Source organism: Cynoglossus semilaevis, chromosome 18 (assembly GCF_000523025.1).
Source record: "Cynoglossus semilaevis isolate Cse_v1.0 chromosome 18, Cse_v1.0, whole genome shotgun sequence".
Taxonomy (NCBI): domain Eukaryota; kingdom Metazoa; phylum Chordata; class Actinopteri; order Pleuronectiformes; family Cynoglossidae; genus Cynoglossus; species Cynoglossus semilaevis.
This window is the reverse complement of record NC_024324.1, coordinates 6,131,727-6,150,743: the sequence shown is the minus strand read 5'-3', so window position 1 is coordinate 6,150,743 and position 19,017 is coordinate 6,131,727. Positions and strand designations below refer to the sequence as shown.

The window sequence follows — 19,017 nt, the reverse complement described above, 5'->3', positions numbered from 1 at the left end:
ATGTGCAAGTGTGTGTGTGTGTGTGTGTGTATCAGACTAGCTCACCTCGTACACACCAGACCTCTCTCTCATAACAACATTGCTGTGACACAGTGCCAGCGTTATGACAAGTCAACGTGTACTTTTTTCCCGCCCTCGACCCGTGCTTCTCCGTACACACACACACACACGTATATTTACATAGTTTATTGTCTACATTCTTCTACTTCTCTCTCTGTCTCCTCTCGTCCTCCAGGTCTGACTGGAGCGTCTGCAGAGAAGACTTGTTCCACCATCTGTGAGGACGCACTGCAAAGAGTGCTCTCACAGGTTGTCATGTTCAGGTAAAACACACAAAGACCAGATGTTTATATATTAAATTCTAGTTATGCAGAAATACTACTGACATGATATGACTCTTGACAGTAGTTTTAAAGTATTTGGAATCATATCAGATTAGAGTGTATTTACTGTCATTGACTTTTCAGTGTATTTCAGGTACAATTAGGGTTATAATTAATTTTAATTATTTTATTTTAATAATTATTAAAACGGTACAATTAGCTAATAGTTAGCTATCTTTGAAAACATTGCTCAATGTATAATGTATTATGTTTTCTTTGCTATGTCATGGTTTTATTGTGCTTAATAATTAACAAAGATGATGATTTATGTCTAATTTTAAAAGTGAATAGATTCCTTTAACCCTGTGGCTTTAATAACACACCTTTTCTTTAAAAAACATTCCTATAAGGATTTGACATTTAACCTACAGTATCTTTAGACTGAAACAAAGATAAATATGTTTTTCCTCCCTAAGTTTCAATCTGTCAAAAAAAAAAAGTGAGCATCTGGAATAAATGATGGATCTTAGTTTATGCTAATTCATCTTTTCATAATCTGGACTAATCTTCAATCAATGATGGCTCCTATCAGATTGCAGACACTCATCGACAGAGTGAATATAAGGATATATAATAAAAAATTAATAAAGAAGGAGGCTGTAACTTTGACACCGGCGATATCTGCTCATCTATCAGATAAGACTGCATAATTAAAATGTGCCAAGTGTGAGTGTGAGGAGACGGAGGGAAGACATTTGGACGTTTCAGAACAGAGATGTACTTTTCCACGACTTGTTTAATGTGGAGCCTTAAGAAGAAGAAGAAGAGAAAAAAAAAACCCTGATATGTTACTGCCGATTTGACAATGCAATTAAAGGTTTGTAAGCCCTAACTGAGCTTTTCTTTGAGGGAGTGGTGGAGGTGGCTGTCAGTGTGGGAGGAGAATAGGATGAAATGCTGCACCACGATGACAGAAGTGAGTTTATGAAATGATGGAAGTTTCAGGGCGACGCAGAGGTTCGGTGCTACGACAGTGATGGCGCTCACAGCTAAAGGGACAAAGAGTAAATCAAGCCTGTTTACGCTAAGTACAAAACTATTGTTTTAACAGATGAATAGCTGTGATTCTAAATCTTTGGGTCACAATCCGAGTACAAAACTATTGTTTTAACAGAAAATGAATAGCAGTGATTCTAAATCTTTGGGTCACAATCCCTGTTAAGGTCACAACATGATTTCACTGGGGGTCACTGGCTTCAAAAAAAAAAAAAAAAAAAAAGGAGTAGCCAGAAATCCTAAAATACCAGAATTTGGCTGACCTTGAAGGGGTTTTGATCAGTACCGGCTTTGAACTGGCGTCTTAACCAATGAGAGCATTTTAGGGTGGGGCTAAAACAGCCAACAGTGTTGGAGGAAACCCTGAGAAAGTGACCAAACTCCTTACTTGCATATTTCTTCTCTGTCCGTTACAAACTTAAATTTTCTTATTTCGTGTTATTTTCTTAACACTTAGAGTCTATAGTATAACCATAACTAAAAGTGTGCAAAAAAACAACATTTAAATTTAGTAGGATTTTTAACTTACTTTAGTTACAGTATTGCCGTCGACACGTCTGTTGTTCTGCGTCGGCCTTCCTGGTTTGATGGATGTCACAGAGAACTCTGCATCAAGAAGCAACAAAGAAGCACAAATAAATTATAATTATTCAATTCAGCTCCTGTTGCAGAAATATTTGTTTTTAGGTCATGTATGAATGTACATGTCTGTAATTCACTGTTGGTGGTTCTAATTCACCTTGTTTTTATGTCTGTGAAATAAATAAATAAATATAAATGAAATAAATAAATAAATACATGAAATTAGTTCTATGTTGGTGCTTGACATTCCCTAAACCCGGGCAGGTTACATTAGCTTCTGTGATTTTTAAAAAAAAATCAAGCCCAACTTTCATCCCTCTGTGACCAAAACGACTGCACAACAATTGACACACACACACACACTGATGTGTGTAGCAGCCATTTTTTACTCATGTAAACATGAAGGGTAACGTCGTGTCTCCTGTACATGCGGGTCACTTCAGTGCCATGTTCCGTATAATGTGAACAACCGTGCATACGGATATATCTCAGCAAAAAATCAGAATCAGAGTTGAAGCCTTTAATGCAACGACCACCAGAAAATTCTGGAGAATATTGTGGATGTTGTGTTGGTTTAGAAGGAGTAACGGGGCATCACTATAAGGTACAGCACACACAAACATTTCCATAAACCAAACGTTTATATAGTATAAAAATATATCAAATTTTAAAGAAATGCTTCTCAAGGTTTATTAAGACCAGATAAAATAGCCTTTACACCCTTTTTTAGTACAAAAATAAATAGAATTTAAAAAGATCCTTCTTAAGGTTTATTAAGACCAGATAAAATAGCTGTGATCAATTAACAATTCATTGAGAGCCTCAAACTTTGGACAATCATGTGATCGACAGATGTGGTTTTCACACCAGCAGACGACATTGTAAAAGTTAACCTGGACAAGAAGTGCAATAAGAGCTAATCTCAACAAATGTCTCACCTGTTAGTGTTTTGATTTTGTTTCTTATTTACCCTCCCACACACTTACACACACTCTCTCTCGCTCTCACACACCTGCAGCTCTCTCAGAAAGTTCTCTAAACGTTTTCTTTTCACCATTTACCAAACCAAAAGTGTAAAAAATCAGAAATTAATCTCTTGATTATGTGACGCAACATTTCCTGCCTTCTGACACAAACCTGATTAAAAAAATCTTACTAAATGAAGTGACACATTTCACCTTTAAATAATACCTGTCTATCTCCTCACTTCCTCCTCCGTCTCTCCCTTCCTTCCTTCCTCCCTTTATTTCCTCATTTGCCTTTTGTTTTCTTTGACACATGAACTCCAATTAGCACTTTTCAGCCATTAAATGGAAAAAGAAAAAAAAGAAAGCAAGGCTGAGCTCTTCCTCAGATTCCCCTGCTGAACTGAACAAAGAAAAACTGTAAAGAAAAAAAAACCCTGAACTTTCTTTTCACACAACAATTATCAATGGTTTTGTAGGAAATCTGACGTGTGATTGAAACAGTAAATGTGATTTAAATGTGTTTGTATCAGTGAGAACATAAACAAGGACAATTACTGTCTTCTTGTTTTTTTTCTCTTGTGAACACTCCCATTTCTGAGATTCTTTTCTTCTGCATTTTCTTCATCTTTCCTCTTGTTTGTCAAATTAGTGCTCCCCAATCCAATGGCTGCACTCCTAAATTTAAATGAGCGAAGATACAGATTTGCACAGAGCCCTCGCTGTGGGCTTTGGAGGCAAAAGAATCCGTCACTGCTGCCGGTTGGTGTGTTGTTACATTAAAGGGAAGAAAATGCTCTTAAAAAGGTGCTTTTTCTGACATTAAAATGACTTGTGCGCCGAGCCGCCGACGCTCCGTTGGTGTAGTTTGAGGCATATATTTATGAATAGGAACCTTTAATTAGGGCTTGTGTTTCCTCCCTAGTCACATTGAGGGATGGTCCTCGCCGACATTCATTAATGATAATCACCAAGAGCGATGGCACAGCTACAGGCCAAGTCTCAGGGGAGCCGACACTTGAAAAGAAGCATTAAATTACACAGAGGGACTCTTTAATTGCAAAAAGGAAAATATATAGCCATCATTGTTAAATATGATCTTTTTGTGAGCCTTTACTGGTCGAAGGATTTGTCTGAGGCTTTTCTTATCCTCACACTGTTTTCAAATTAATCTGGCCACTCCTGAGATAATTTACTGAGGCCATTTTAAGAACATTCGCCTCAGCACTTTTAGTTCTTCCTTATCGGAATCCAGTCTAATTCAGGGATGTTAATACATAAATAATAATAATAAAAAAAACCCCCACTAATATTGTATGATTTGAAATGAGACCTTAAAATACAGCTGTACATTTACTGTGAGGGTGAACATGATATAAAATCAGGGAGTGTTGTAAAAATTGAATATACCGTATGTAGCTGTGGTGTGAAGTACAAGATCAGATTGTGAACCTGCAACTATAGCTAGATAGCCTGATTTAAGTATTGTTTTTAAGCTAACAAATAGTCAAAACATTTTGAACTTCTTCATCTTTTTACTACATCTGTGTTTTGTTTTTTTTACTGACTCATTAATGTATTTTAAACAATAAATATTTAATTGTCTTCTTCTTCTTGTAATGGTTAAAGCATCTGTTCATGTTTAGACATTAATTAAAATAAAGTGTATGTTGACGACGCAGTGACATGAGTTATTCATACACACACACACACAGTCAAACTGCTGACCTCTGATCAGGACACACGCAGCTAATGATCACAGATTCATCACAGCTGACTGAACACATGCTGACCTGGGCAGGTAGGTCGTCCAAGTCCCTCCCACATTTTTCTATTTCATTTTTCAGTCTATCCATAAATGTTTTTAAAATTTTGCCCTGTACTTTGTTTCTTCATTCCTTCCTATGTTAATTGTAGATCATCAATATAATCATTTTTTTTGTTACCACTTCATCCTTTTGTCTGCCATCCCTTCCTCTTCCTTCCTCTTGCCTGTGCTTCCTCCCTTCCCTCAGTTCAAATCTACCTTGGATCCAGATGTAGAACTTAACTTGGCCCACATCTATTTTTACCTGTTGTAGCGGGTGGAGGGTGAGGAGGGTGTGAAGGGACGGGTGAGTGCTTCCAGAGGTGAGAGTGGGCACGCTGAGAACGAAGAAGGAGGGTTGGGGGAGGCAGGGTCACGATGCTCCATTAATCAAAAAGAATGACACTTATGTCGTGTGTGTGACAACCATCCTGCCAGCCATACGTCTGCTCCTCCTCTTCCTCCTCCTCCACCTCCCCCTCCTCCTCCGTCATCCTACTCAAACAGGGCAACTTTAGTGATGGGGTGGGTGACAAAAGAAGAAGGGGAGGGGGTGAGGGTGAGCCGACTTTATTAATCAAGCATCTCAGATTAATTGTTATGAAGTGTCAGCCATAAATTCTCCATTTGGATTTAATAATCTTGGGGGTAGACTTAACAATCTCTGTCGTGATTTGAGTTTTATTGAAGAGGCTGCGGAGACGGAGACAGAGAGGGGGGGAAAGAGACACAGGGAGAGGGAGAGCGAGAGAGAGAGAGAGGCGCCGTGACACAAATAGCTTCTCAGCGGACAGTCCCTCTCCACATGACAGTTATGAAATACAATTATCAGCCAGATCTGCTTAAGAATTCATCAACTGCACCCCTGCTTTCCAAGGAGAGAGGGAAGAAGAAGAAGAAAAAATATCCTACACACAAAGCAAGTCTTAACTGATAAGATTCCTCTTTTCCCTGCAGCCTTTAAACTATCATTTCAATTCTCTGTCTCTGTCTCAGACATGTTCCGTCACCGCAACGGTACGGCGCCAATATTGCTTTGGAAGTGCTGCGTGTGTTATATTAAAGCATATATCATTAGGTAATCAGGGAATATGCTAAATGACACACCACATGCAAATCACTGACACAGTGAGCAGTTTGTTTGAAATGTATTACCCGTTGATTTTGCATCAGGGTCAATAATAGCAGTTAATCTCCACATGTAGCAAAAAGAAGATATACTGTCAGGGAATCGAACAGCGTCCTGTCAGGCGCTCAGAAGTCACGGCATCATAAAACGCAAATGATTTCAATCAACTGTCATCTAATTGCAGTCGTATCTTTTGAAAGGAACGCAGACCGGCCACCATGCAGGTTGACAGTGTGCATAAAATTAGCATAGCTTTGCATACTGTGATGCCATTAATGTTGGTTTTATGGAAGATGTGGGTTATACCATCTATTTATCGGTACAGTGGTGTTGTCTTAGAGGAAGAAGGACAAAACAGTCCTGGTGGTATTTGTGGATGTGGTTCATCTCCATTATTCAAACCAAGACTGTCACTTTTCTCCAGAAATCAAAATTGAACAAATTCATGTGACAAGCTGAAGCTTAATAGGCCAGGATCCGGCCCAATCATTGAATAAGGCACCAAATAATGGCATTTTCAATATGCAGCGTACAGCTGTTCACCAACCCATTAGGTCACAGCCTGAACAAAGCTGACAAATATTAGCCATTTTAATTGACGTCTAGATTACACACTGTCAGAGCTGTTGGAAAATGCCAACTTTTTTTTAGAGATATTTGAACCAAACCTTTAAATGTAGTGCACAGTGGGTTTACTGTATACAACTGTATACATATATATATATATCAAAATGCTTGCTACTACCTCAACAACTCTACAGCCCTGTCATCATCATACTATCTTTAAACTTGGATTGCCAAATGCTAATCACAACACGTAGCAACCAGTCAGAACACAGTCCACAGTCATACTCAGAGACTGTAGATCCAAACACTTTACTTGAACCTTTCTTCTGCCGTGCTCTAAGAGTATGGATATTCTAGCTTTGAATTAAAGGTGACAGCCTTAATGTCTGAACTATTTTAACCAAAAAAAGACAACTCTCCTGCATCAGACGGCAAAACAACCTGGCCTTGTTTCTACATTAAAAGATTCATTTGTCACGTCCTGGAAGTGATTTTGTAATTTCTCCAATGACGGCTGGTTGTCAACATAGATTTAAAAGGCATAAAGAGTGTCTCTGTCTTTTGTTTGCAAAAATAATGGGACGTTGTTAAGTTATTTGTGGGGTTGGGAAAGAGGGGGGGAAGCTTGTTAAACATGTGCCTTCAACTACAGGTTCTGCTTTGCCAGATATCAACTCTGATCACCGATGCCAGGCCTCCGTGAGGAATGACGATAACCGGATCTATGGTTAATGTTAGCGCTATCAACACTGCTTCATTGCCTGCTCTGGAACGCCACAGCCAATCCCTCACTGACACATTGCCGGCAGAGCCTGGTTAAATCCTAACTCATCTTCTGCTGCTGGTAACTGCGCTTGTCTGCCTGTGATGAGTGGATTCTGAATGATTCTTTAACTCTGAGCTCCTCTACTGTACAGGGTTGGTAGAGAACTGTACGCAGCACTAATTCAGCCAGACTCTGGACAAATTTTACACTGATGTTGTGACACACGAGCACAGCAGGAGGTCGAACCACAAGTAAACCATCAGTGTCGCTCATGCTTAAATACTCTGCGTTAGTGTGATTAGGAGGAGAGTGAGACAATGAATGTCATGTCAACGATATGCTAGTGAATTAAAGACGGAGCATAAACTTTCTCTGTGAAATCTGACTCGTGTTTTCATGAAATTTGCTTTTAGAACAATCTCTTATTAAATAATTATATTTTAGAGAGACTTTTATTTTTAGAAACATCACCATAATAAAATGAAGTCTTATATCCCTTTAATATGTTAATATTTATAAAATAGATATTTAAATAACTATGAACACTAAAATATTGTTAAACCATTACTTTTGGTAAGTGAAAATGTCCACCATAATTGGGATTTTTATGCAAATATTTGGACCTACTTATTATAGCCCAGAAGTGGCTAAAAGTTTTTTTTAGTATTTTTAGTTCATCTGTTGTGACCATGTGACCATGATTGTCACCAAAGACAATTTGCTCAGTAACCATGACTACAAATGTCTAAAAGCAGGCACTTTATCTCAAATCACCTTCTTTAAACAAGTTATTTTTGTACAGCAGATCATGTCATCACATTAGCTATCAAGTTTAATTCATTAGCTATCAAGTTTCATTCTCAGATTTCATAAATTGCCTTTGTCAACCAACAAATCTAAGAAATATTTCTGCTCCATCTGGGCCTCATCACTTCTCCAATCAGCCACCTGAACGTCTGACAGAGATACATGTTTTCAGTGAATAGGAAACATAAATAAATGATACAACTCTGCTCCTAACTGACCCCCCCTTCATAAAACCCCCACTCCTCTGCTCATTGCGTCTGCCCCAGTGGTCAAGGACACCCGTATCAGTGGACGTCAGGGTAGGAACCCATCCATCAGAAAGCTCCTGGTAATGGAATCAACCAGTGACAATGATCATCAGCACTGCAAACAATGGACCATAAACATCTCCTGACATGTAGTCGAATGCGAGTGAGGTGGTTGGTGAGGGGGGGCTGAAGGTTTAAGGGATAGTGTGTGTTTATGTGTGATTATGTGTGTGTGTGTTTGTTTGTGTGTGAGTCCATCAGACAGGGTGTGTAACTCGAGGTGAAACGTCGCGGCAGAGAAGTGGTGAGGAAGATATCTGCCCCCGGGGACGATGTGGTGGGGCCGATACACGCCACGTCTGAAAAACAAACGTCCCTCGGGGGTCAGAGTTCAAACAGGCCTCAGCTTATTTTATAAGACTTTGCATCTCCTACTGTATCTCCCATTCTTCCTGGATCTGAATGCAATTTGTGTTTCTGCAGCATTAAAGCCCAACAGGAAAGATTTAAGCTGTATGTGGTTTATCTGTGTCTCAGATCAGGGAAGAGAAAAGACACGTCCTGGAGGAAGTTTGCAAACCCAACAGGCCCCTGGTAGTACAATTTAAACTTAAAACAAAGCAGGTACTATGCGTAGGAGGATACTGACAGTCAGGCTCAAATGAGACCAACTCCAACTGATGTTTTACTTTTCCGAAATCGAAAGAACATTTCAAAGGAACTTGATTCTAGTTCTTAATAGAGACATAGAAGCAGGTTTTGTCCTAGTTCAGAAGACAAACCACTCCAGAGATCTACAGAAAAAGTACATTTCTGTTGACAACACCTTGTACAAAGTGTTGCTATACAATGTATTTATTATTTTTTTCTAAAACTTTTCGACCTGCACATGTTCTCAGTGCTGGTCACAGAGATAATTAATGATGTTTCCATGGAGTAAGGCTTATTACGAGTGTGGAAGTGACTGTGGAGATAAAGACTGAATTACAACAGGGAAGTCAAAGGTTCAATACCAGCCTCTGTTTGTCTGGCTCCTAATGTCAGCAGACGGACCCAGCCAGGCTGGAAGGCTACAGTCTGTCCCTTCCAATGTCGGTCTCCAGCCTGTAATAACAGGTTGACTTTTGTCTCTAATAAAGCACTGGGCACAAATTCTTTACCAAATTATTGTCTGCTGGAAATAATCTGCAGTGATGATTTCTCGAAGCAGGAAGAAGACAAAAAATACTGCATAAAAAAACAACAAAAAACCCCAAAAAACAAAACAAAACCCTGAAAAACTTCTAATCTAATGGTGCAGCTTCCCTGACAAAATGTTTAAACTCAAGTGTGGGCAGTGATTGTTTTCCTTTCTCTCTCACAGTCAGCAATTAGAGAGGTTGAAGATTTCAAAGACGAAAAGACTTTTTTTCCTCCTTCTATACCGTATGTTCAGTTCACATCCAAATGATAGGTTGTTGCTTTTGTCAAGCCCGGTGTTTCGTCACTCTAATTTTTCCGTCAGCTGGTTTCTCTTTTTCTCACGTCCATACTCTCCCTCTCTCTCACACACACACATACACACACATAGTTTAATTAGCCCCCCATTTGTCTCAGCTTTCCCTTTTTTCCTCTGTTTATCCAAATGTCAGGAATGACACTGTCCAATTAGTGCAATAAAACAGTCTAACCACTTGGAACAGTATGAAGGAAGAGGAATATTCTCGCCTGGAGCTCAAGGTCTTGTGTTGCAATCATGCATTACTGCGTGTGTGTGTTTATGTCTGTGTGGGCAGCAGGTTTTAGACATCAGCAAAGGTCCAAGGTCAAAATGGCCTTAAACTATCCGAGACTGTCCTTGGATTTCCCAGGGTAAGGGACTTCTGTTTGTCCCTGGAAGAGACGTTTTTGCAAAATTGAGAACTCAGGCTTTTGTAACCAACACCTCCCATGTCTTTGGCAAGAAAGGCTTTTGTTTTTACATCAACTGACTTAGCTTATCAGTTGATCAAGTGTTCTGGATGAAACAATGAGAGAATATCAGTAAAGACTTTACTTTAAGGTAATTTGATTAAAAAAGAAAAGTGCTACCAGGATTTTGAACAAAGCACTGATGTTACACTAATTCAGATTGTTACATTAATTATTTTTTTTAAATTACAAAACATCAAGGAGGTGCAGGGACATTACGAAATGCCCTGAGTAATTAAGTGAAGATATTTGGGTTATTTTCGTCGGCAGTATTTGTACAATTTAAGTCCTTGTTGTAAAGGAGAAAACTTGTAATTGAGCTTATTTTTTACAATTTGTGGCAGGATAAATTAACCCAAAGATTTCCTGGCTCTTCATAAATCCAGGCTAAAAGCTGGATAATGATGCTTGGCAGCAATTTACTAATTGTCTTCAGATTAATAATTGGCCGAGCTGCAGCTGAAGTGCACATCTAAGAAGTCTTCTCCTTTCCTTTGCATCTTCATTAAAAAAAAAATGCAACAAAGACGACATCATTAACAGTCTCTCCAAATTGTAACAGTCATCAAGAATGTCTTTAAAAACGTGTCCTCCAGCTTTTTGTGGAGTGTAAATGATATCTGGCTCATTCTGCTGCTGGCTAAATGACTGATGTGCTGAATGAGACAGTCCTGTTTTGACACTTTTGAAGGCTGCCGGCTTTTTGAAGTATATGATTCTGAAGTGGCGGCATATGCTTAGCCAGATAAGTCATTTGACACACAGACATCACAGCCTGCAAATCTTTCAGTCTGGCTGCCTCCAGTGTCCACGTCTCCAGCATTTTTTTTTCCCCCCCAAGTTCACTTTACAGCTGTCACAAATGACAAGGACGCCGCACGCAAATGAGCTAATTCTGAACACGGAATTAGACAGCTGTCGTATCAAGAAGAGTTAAAATGATTTCAGACTACAAATGTTGTTAATTTGATCTCTTTAAAAAACCTGATTTGCTATTTAAGCACCAAAGTCTCCTCTCTTTCTCACATCATTTTGTTCATTAGGGTAATTAAATTAACTTCTCCGTACTTGAGAGAGGATTTTGATTTAGACCAGGCATCATTGGAAGCAACACAACATAACAGTGAGAGTCATTCAACAAGAGAAGCTGCGAAGCTTCCTCTGCTCCCCTGTCTCCTTCGACTACGTTCAAATAAAGACACAGTACGCTGCATATTGTGTGTTAAAAAAAGGCAGTATATGTCTACAAATGAACACATGCACTGTCAAACATACACACACATGGCAGCATAAGTGGGAAGGTGATGGGAGGGCAGGGGATGTGGGGGGGGGGCTGCTGAGGTCCGGACCTGCGTGAAAAAAAAAACAAAGTCGCTGACACCGTGACACTTCTTTGGCACCATTGTTGCGAGTGTCGTCTGCGAAAAACAGGCCTCTGAATAAATGCATGTGAATGATTTACCTACAGGATCTGCCACCTGAACACACACACACACGTATATACAACCCCCCCTCACTCTCACCAACTAACACACACACACACACAAAAATTGCATATACGGATGCAAAACAAGAGCGTCTACCTCCTCCCTCCTCCCTGTTAGAATAGATATGCTGACAGACGCACACACACACACAGGATTACACAGAGAAATGTAGTCAGGAAAAAAATCCTATGGTGTGGCCTGTGTCTCAGTCACTGTGTGTGATAAACACAAATGTGAGATGCATCACACAGACTCTCACTTTCTCTTAGCTACAGAGATATTATAGAGTGCTGTATTTTCCAGACAAGACGTAACACTGAAGTATTAGTCACATCTGTCAAAAAAGTGGATTGTGGAGAAATACAAAAAGTTGCATTCGTCACAAAAATCCAACAATTGCCTGAAGAACATATTCCAAATATATTAGCCTTAAAAGCTAACAAGTTCACCTAGTTTCCGCATCTCTAAATCCATCCATCCTGCGGATGAAGGACATTCGCCGTCTCCTCTTTAGTTGTATACATTTTCATTGGCGCAGAAGCTGCATTCAAATGTCAAGGCCGCATGCAGTGCCCTCTTGTGGCCACAGATGATATGGGGTATAATTTTGATAGACAAATTGCCTCTATATAAGGCGCTGGACCAGTGAAACTAAAACTAAAAACCTGCTGTAAAACATATCAGGACAACAGCTCAGAGCCACCTCATGTGACTGACAGCGCGAAAAAGCCTTTAATGAATGACGATACAATTATCTGACAACTGGTGAAACAAACACTGACAGTTGTTTTACACATGAAAAGATTTAATTTGCTTTTAAAAGCATCAGCAAGGATCCTCAACCTCATCACTGGTAGGTAAAACGGATAAACGCTTTTCATCACCGCAGAAAAAAATGGTAGGTAAAAATAGCAAAAAGTTGTTTAATTCAGGAGAAATTAAACGCGAATAAAGCGTTGGTTAAATGCTGTCAGGGTGTGTTTTTCTTTTCGGCATACGGAGGGTTAAGCGTTTTGTGAGTCCACCTTTGACAGGAGACACGTCCTCGGCAGATGGGCAAAAAGTTGACACTTGTGCAAAGGAGGAAAACAACAAAGTCAAGAGGTGAAAAAGTGAAGCATCACAGAGAGATACATCATCATCTCACCTCTCTGACACTCTGTAGGGCCTGACCTTACCAGGCTGCTGGGTTGTCAGAGTGGCCTAATCAAGTAGTAGGCAGGGCTGCTGCTGCAGCTGCCATGGTCTGAGGATGTGAACGCAGCACTGACTTTAACACCGCAGACGATAAAAGGTGTGCAAAGGAGTTCTGCCAAAGATAGAATAGCTACACAGGTAACTGTTGATCAGAAACACACACAAAACAAAAAGGTTTAAATGGCTAAACACTTTGCCTCAATGAACTTTGGTTTTAAAAAGTGACATTAATCCAATCCTCTGAACAAATCCATATAACAGGCAAAGGAAACGGAGACATTTATATAACAGGAGTTATCCAAAAATAGAATATAAAAAATAAACATATAGCTAAGAATAATGAGAAGCAGAGTAGGTATACTTACATATCCTTTTTAATTTCTTAATTAAGACTGTGCCTGCTGCAATTTAATGTCCTTGACAATTAGTTTCTAGAGCTTCAAATATGCTATAAATACTTAAAACAAGTAAATATAGTATTTATAGAAAACGTTTAAAAAAAAAAGATATACTGCACCGAATCTATAGGTCAGCTTAAAACTAATTACTGGGTGTAGGAAAACCAGAATTCTCCATTAAGTCCATGCACACAGTTTATCACACTTCAACACAAATCATATTGTGTGTTTGGTTTTTTTAAATTTATTACAAACATACTAAAACTTGCTGTATTTTCTAAAGGCAGTCGTTTTAATACCACTGCTATCCACACAGTTCAATTTAAAGGTGGAGACGGAGACAGTGAATATCATTAGGAGCCACATTAAAAATATTATTGACCTTTCCCTGGCTGAGAGTGCTCATCAAACCAACTTTTAAGAGTCTCTCTTTCATGTACAGTGGTATTAACATATGCTGCTCTTAATAAATTACCTCTGCCACTTTATAAAAGAAAGAAAATTAAGCACAATTCTGTCATTTTACGAGCCTGTAAAGGTGAAGGCCATGCATATAAAGTTTTTTTTCTAACGCACCGTGAACTTTGGAGGAATTCTGTGACAGGTTATAAAATGATTCTCTGCAGGGAACCATCAGCCACATACATTAAAGATGAGCTTCCTCCCTCAGTGTGGGAGATCATACAGATGTGTGGATCTACGTTATTGTTTAACAACTATACCAAGGCTTAAAGTTCATATACATGAGGCAAGTCGTCCGTCCCCCCCCCTCACACTACCCCCTCCAGTCCCCTCCATCACTTACTATCAAAGATTCATCTGTTATAAATGACCTATGGAAATCTATCGTCTTAGTGTTGGAGCAGCAGATGTTCTCCTGCTATTTCTTTTTGCAGATAATGCTGCAGACGGAGCTCTGAGGTCAAAAGTGTATTTTAGATAACATGAAGATCTTGTACAGAATTTAAATACATATCTGTATTATTATAATTTGCATTCAAAAACAGAGCTGCACATATATTTTGAATTCATGTAGATATTTGGTTTGGCCACCGGTGGAAAACATTAAGAAGAATTGGAAATTCAGTCAACATAAATGCAACACTTAAAGGTGAACTGTTCACTTTTGAATTCTGATTGGCTGGTACAGTACTAAGGAAGAAAGTCATTGGTGTATCTCAGTTCTTGACATTTAGAAGATCTTAGCATCACTACGTCACTTAAGGACATTTCAGTGACACACAGGTGATGTGCACCACACACACACACACACTCCTGCCCTCTGAGTTACCCAGGGACATGTTTCCATCCATTAAACTTTGCAGTTGAATTTCGTCTGAAGTGAACAGACTTTTTTGGAGGTGCTGATATCCTGTTGTGATTTTCATTTGAGTCTCAGTGTGTGAGTGGTGCTAATTTGATCAGCTCTGTCTCTCCTCCTCACTCACTGTCTCTTTTTGTGAGTCACACTGTTTCCATTTTAAACCTCAGTGAGCAGTGGGTGGACACAAGACGGTATAGAAAAGTGGTGACACAAGTGAAGTAATGTCACGGAATCGGCACAAACTCAGGAGTTGTGTTTGCTTCAGGCATCTCCACTCATCACAGCAGCCACAGTCAATTGCTAATCTCGGTTGCTAGGACGTTAATCTTCAACTTGTAACATGACAGTGATGTCAAAACAAAAGCATCTGTGGTTAGAAAACTAGTAGGGCAGTAGAAGACACACATCTAAAACTGGTCAGATCTTTTTGGAATCAACCAGTAGAGGGCACAGACTGGAAAACATATACTGAGGACGGAGTAGAAAACTAACAGGTCAAGGTGACAATACTTCCATCAACACATTTTCTACTGCTTAAAATTGCAGGATCGCGGGGGAGTTGGAGTTAAAACTAGCAGTTTATTAGAGAAGCCAGATTCAAATCTATAGATCACTCCATCTACAGTATCTATCTATCCTTTGTATGTTTGAATCAGTACTTTACCTTTTATTTATATTAGCTGTGTTAAAAACAGAATAAATGAGTTGCTAAAGACATACTGTATGTACAGCTCTGTGAGAGTAACAGAAAGTCCTACTTGTCCTGGTCGTACTCTTCAAGTGTAAAGTTTTACTCAGTCAAAGACTTCTCTGGGCTCTGCCTACTGCTATCAACTCCACGGCACCGATGACACTGGAAACAGGCCTGTTTGCAATATTGAATCAGCCTTGACAGCGGAATAACGTCAATGCATGAAAACCAACATTTCATTGCACTTGACCCCATTCCGACTAGTTGGAGCCAACAACAATTTTGCTCAGCGTTGCCACTCAGATGAACATGACAGCAGAATGGACACAAAAGTGAAACTTGGCTCTACCTTATCTGACTCTTCTTAAAGAGAAGAAAACACAGCCAATCCAATGCAGTGGTGGAGAAAACACGACTCACAACAATAGCATCCAACCAATAGGACTGTCAAACCACGCCATCTCTCTTGGATGTAAAAGCTTTAAGAGCTGAGGCCTCAGTGACATCCACAGCCTCTGGATGTCAAAGATGGTTGAAGACTTGAGAGCAGGCCTCTGTTTTAAAAATACTGCATGTGGGTGTGTGTGTGTGCACGTCTCAGCGCAGCAAAAGTGACATTTGAGGGGCACTTTACAGAAGCCGACGGTTGCTAGGGATCTTCTGTATCACCTAAAGAGCCTTTGTCAGTCATTGGAAAGCTGTCACCTTTCGGGGGGCCGATACGGTAGGGGGAACCGGCTGACAGGTAGGAATTAATGAGAGGTGTATGACAGCAGACCTCAGTGCTCCTGAGTGTGTGTGTGTGTGTGTTTGTGCTAGTGTGTGTTTTAGAGTAGATTCAGGCATTTGTGACTGAGGTCCTTTGTCTCAAGAGGATGAACTGCGGTCTTTGTCATTCTGTGGCTGGAAGAATGTAGTTACAGCGAGAAAAACACGAGAATGCTGGTGAACTAAGACTGATATTTAAGGTTGTTCTCTGTTGTTGTTTCAGAGTCAGACCTCCACAGCTGCACAAGCTTTGATAAATACCAATGAATAGTTGTTTAACCTAGAAAAAAGCGTCTTCAGGAAAATCAAATTCTAATAAATAATTTGGCTTCATTTTGTTGCCATGTCTGGTTTTACTATATATTATCTTTGAGCCTTTTTACTAACTATTCTGGCAGCTGTTAACTACTGTGATCAAACCATGGTTAAAGTTTGTAAACTTAAAATCATCATTTTTTACATACTTCTAGGTCAACCTTTAGTATTATATATTTTACTTTTCAATATTATCCAGTTACATGATGCTGTTCTTGTCATCAGGTTCTATTGATTAGATTAAGTTAGTCTTATACTGTTGTTTTTGAGTTTTTTTTTTGTCCATTTAGTGAACTTCTTGATCTAATTTTGACTCAGCTAAGCATTTATTTTCCTTTATTTGCTCTTGGCAACACTACAGTACGTGTCCCTGTTAGAATTATGAGTGTATACAAGACCTAATCTACATAAAATGACACAGGCACAGCAGAGCAGGAGACAGGTAAAAACTTTTTTTCCTTTTTTTTCCATCTGTGTCTGCAGCTGCACAAAACCACATGTGCAAATCCTTGTAGAACAATTGTCGCAGCTCTTCAAACACGCTGCCAAATTACATTCTCTTTTACCAACATGTGTCTGTCTGCCTTTATGTTTGTGCCATTTTGTGTGTGTCTGTGTGTGTGTGTAGGGCTGATGTAATAATCTGTATTCCCGCTCCACATTACACACTTCTCCATCGCAGTAAATGAGTTCTGTCAATGTCTCTGCATCTCAATTACACCACGGAAATAATAGGCAGAAGTGCAGCGGGGATGAAGAGGACGGCGGAGGAGGAGGAGGAAGGGGAGGAGGAGCAGCTCCTCCACTGAGATCAGAGGCTTTACATGTGACACTCAGTGACTTGTTCTCACTCAGTTAATGTGTCAGCACAACCACTCTTCACCGGTCAGTGATTGTTAAATAAATCCGTTGTAAAACTTGTCTGTGTTTCACAGACGTCACTGCTGCACGGGCGGATGTTTCTGTTTGTGGGTTTATGTGAAGGTCACACAGCTATCTGTGAGACAAATCTCTTAATCCAGAAGATAATCATGGCAATGGGAGTTTTATCTGCTATGGACAAAATGATGCATGTTGGAGAACAAGGTCTAATGTGCAGAGTCAAAGTCAAAGAGTCAAAAGTAAAGTCAAATCAATGAAAGGTTCTATCAGCCAACAGCTCATAATGTACCAGGACGAGGAAACACCACAATCTAATGAAAAAAAAGGTCTCAGCATCAGAGTCCATTTATTTCAAATATCTTAATTTGATCCCTGAACAGGGTCTTTAATTCATATGAAGAATAACTCAATGTGGTTCTCTATATTTGCACACCACATGTCTGACACATGTCAAACAAAAACCTCTTAAAGTCAAATCAGCACCATGGTCAGCTCAGCTCTGCGGGCAAGTGACATTCATAAGAGTTTAAGAGACAACCACTGACCTCATTAACTATTCTTATTTCAACAGACACCTGGAGTGGATTAGAGTGAACAACAACAGAACTTTACTACTACTACTACTACTACTACTACTACTGACTACTGAACTCATACTGTGCTGTTAACACTGAACCAAAGGTAGAGACTGGACTCTAGATTAAACCTCAGCTTTTTATGTTTACAGTTAAAAATGTATTTATCTGAACTATAACTGTATAAAACCCTTTTTATGAAGGCTAACTGCAGTCAAAACAGTCAAGTTATTATCTTGTGTTTTCTGTGGACATCCATTTCATCACATTATCATTAGTTCTCTTTTGCTCTTAGATTACATGCTTCTTCTGCCCTCAAGACAAAACATGATTAGCTCCCTGAAAGGCCTGATTGACCTTGATTTAAAAATTAACACATTTTTAGAAATAGCATCGCGCGATTAAAAATTCTAATTATTTCCTTTGGTAACGTGATGAGCAAAGCCGACAGGCCTGACAGACAAACCTCAGGATGGTTATTTCCATGTGAGCCAGAAAACTCTGCTCTTGATTTAAATATCTGACTCTGAGGATCTGACAGGGAACAGAAAAAAGAAGAAAAAGAAGAGAAATGGAGAGAAAAAACAACAAGCCAGCCCTCAGCCAGTGAGTTTATCAGCTTGGCACCTGCTACTGGAACATTCTTGATGAAGCAAAGGTTGTCTTCATTAAGCGCATTAATATTCATGACGCATGGTAATTTTGACACAGAAAAGGTCTTGGTAACCTTTTCGTGTGTGAGGAAATTTTTTTACTTCTCAAGGAAATTACAGTCCGGCAATGACTTAATTAATGCTCGCTTTCTTGGCCACGGTTTGAGGGCCTGTCAGTTTGGTGCTGCGCTGGCTGTCAGGCACGCCGAGGGTTTCGGGGGAGAGAAAGATTGAAAGAAAGGAGGAGACAGGCGAGGGGAGAAACGGAGAGGAGAGGGGGAAATAAAGTCAACAGACAGAGAACATGTTAATAGGTTTGACTATATCGCCTCCCTTTTTTCAGGTTACTATTTTACTCTTACTGACTCAAGTGTAGAAACATATTGTTTTGAAATTTTAAGAGGTCACAGGCTTTGCCCCTGAAATACCCAGTACTGTACAATACTTTAAGAATACAAAGTGGAACCAATTCCAATTTTTTTCTGAACACGACTGTGCAGGGAAACCAAAACAACTTCCAACAATAT

At 39.5% G+C, this 19,017-nt stretch overlaps 1 protein-coding gene across 4 annotated transcripts in view; it reads right to left on the bottom strand.

Moving 5' to 3' along the window:
* Positions 1-19,017, bottom strand: part of LOC103394152 (teashirt homolog 1-like) — a 232,999-nt gene that overhangs the window by 118,738 nt on the left and 95,244 nt on the right. For all 4 annotated transcript variants that reach the window (XM_008331328.3, XM_025065276.1, XM_017041182.2 and 1 more), the window contains one exon: positions 1,909-1,985. The gene's annotated coding sequence lies outside the window, so the exon portion shown is untranslated. The remainder of the gene's footprint in view (positions 1-1,908; positions 1,986-19,017) is intronic.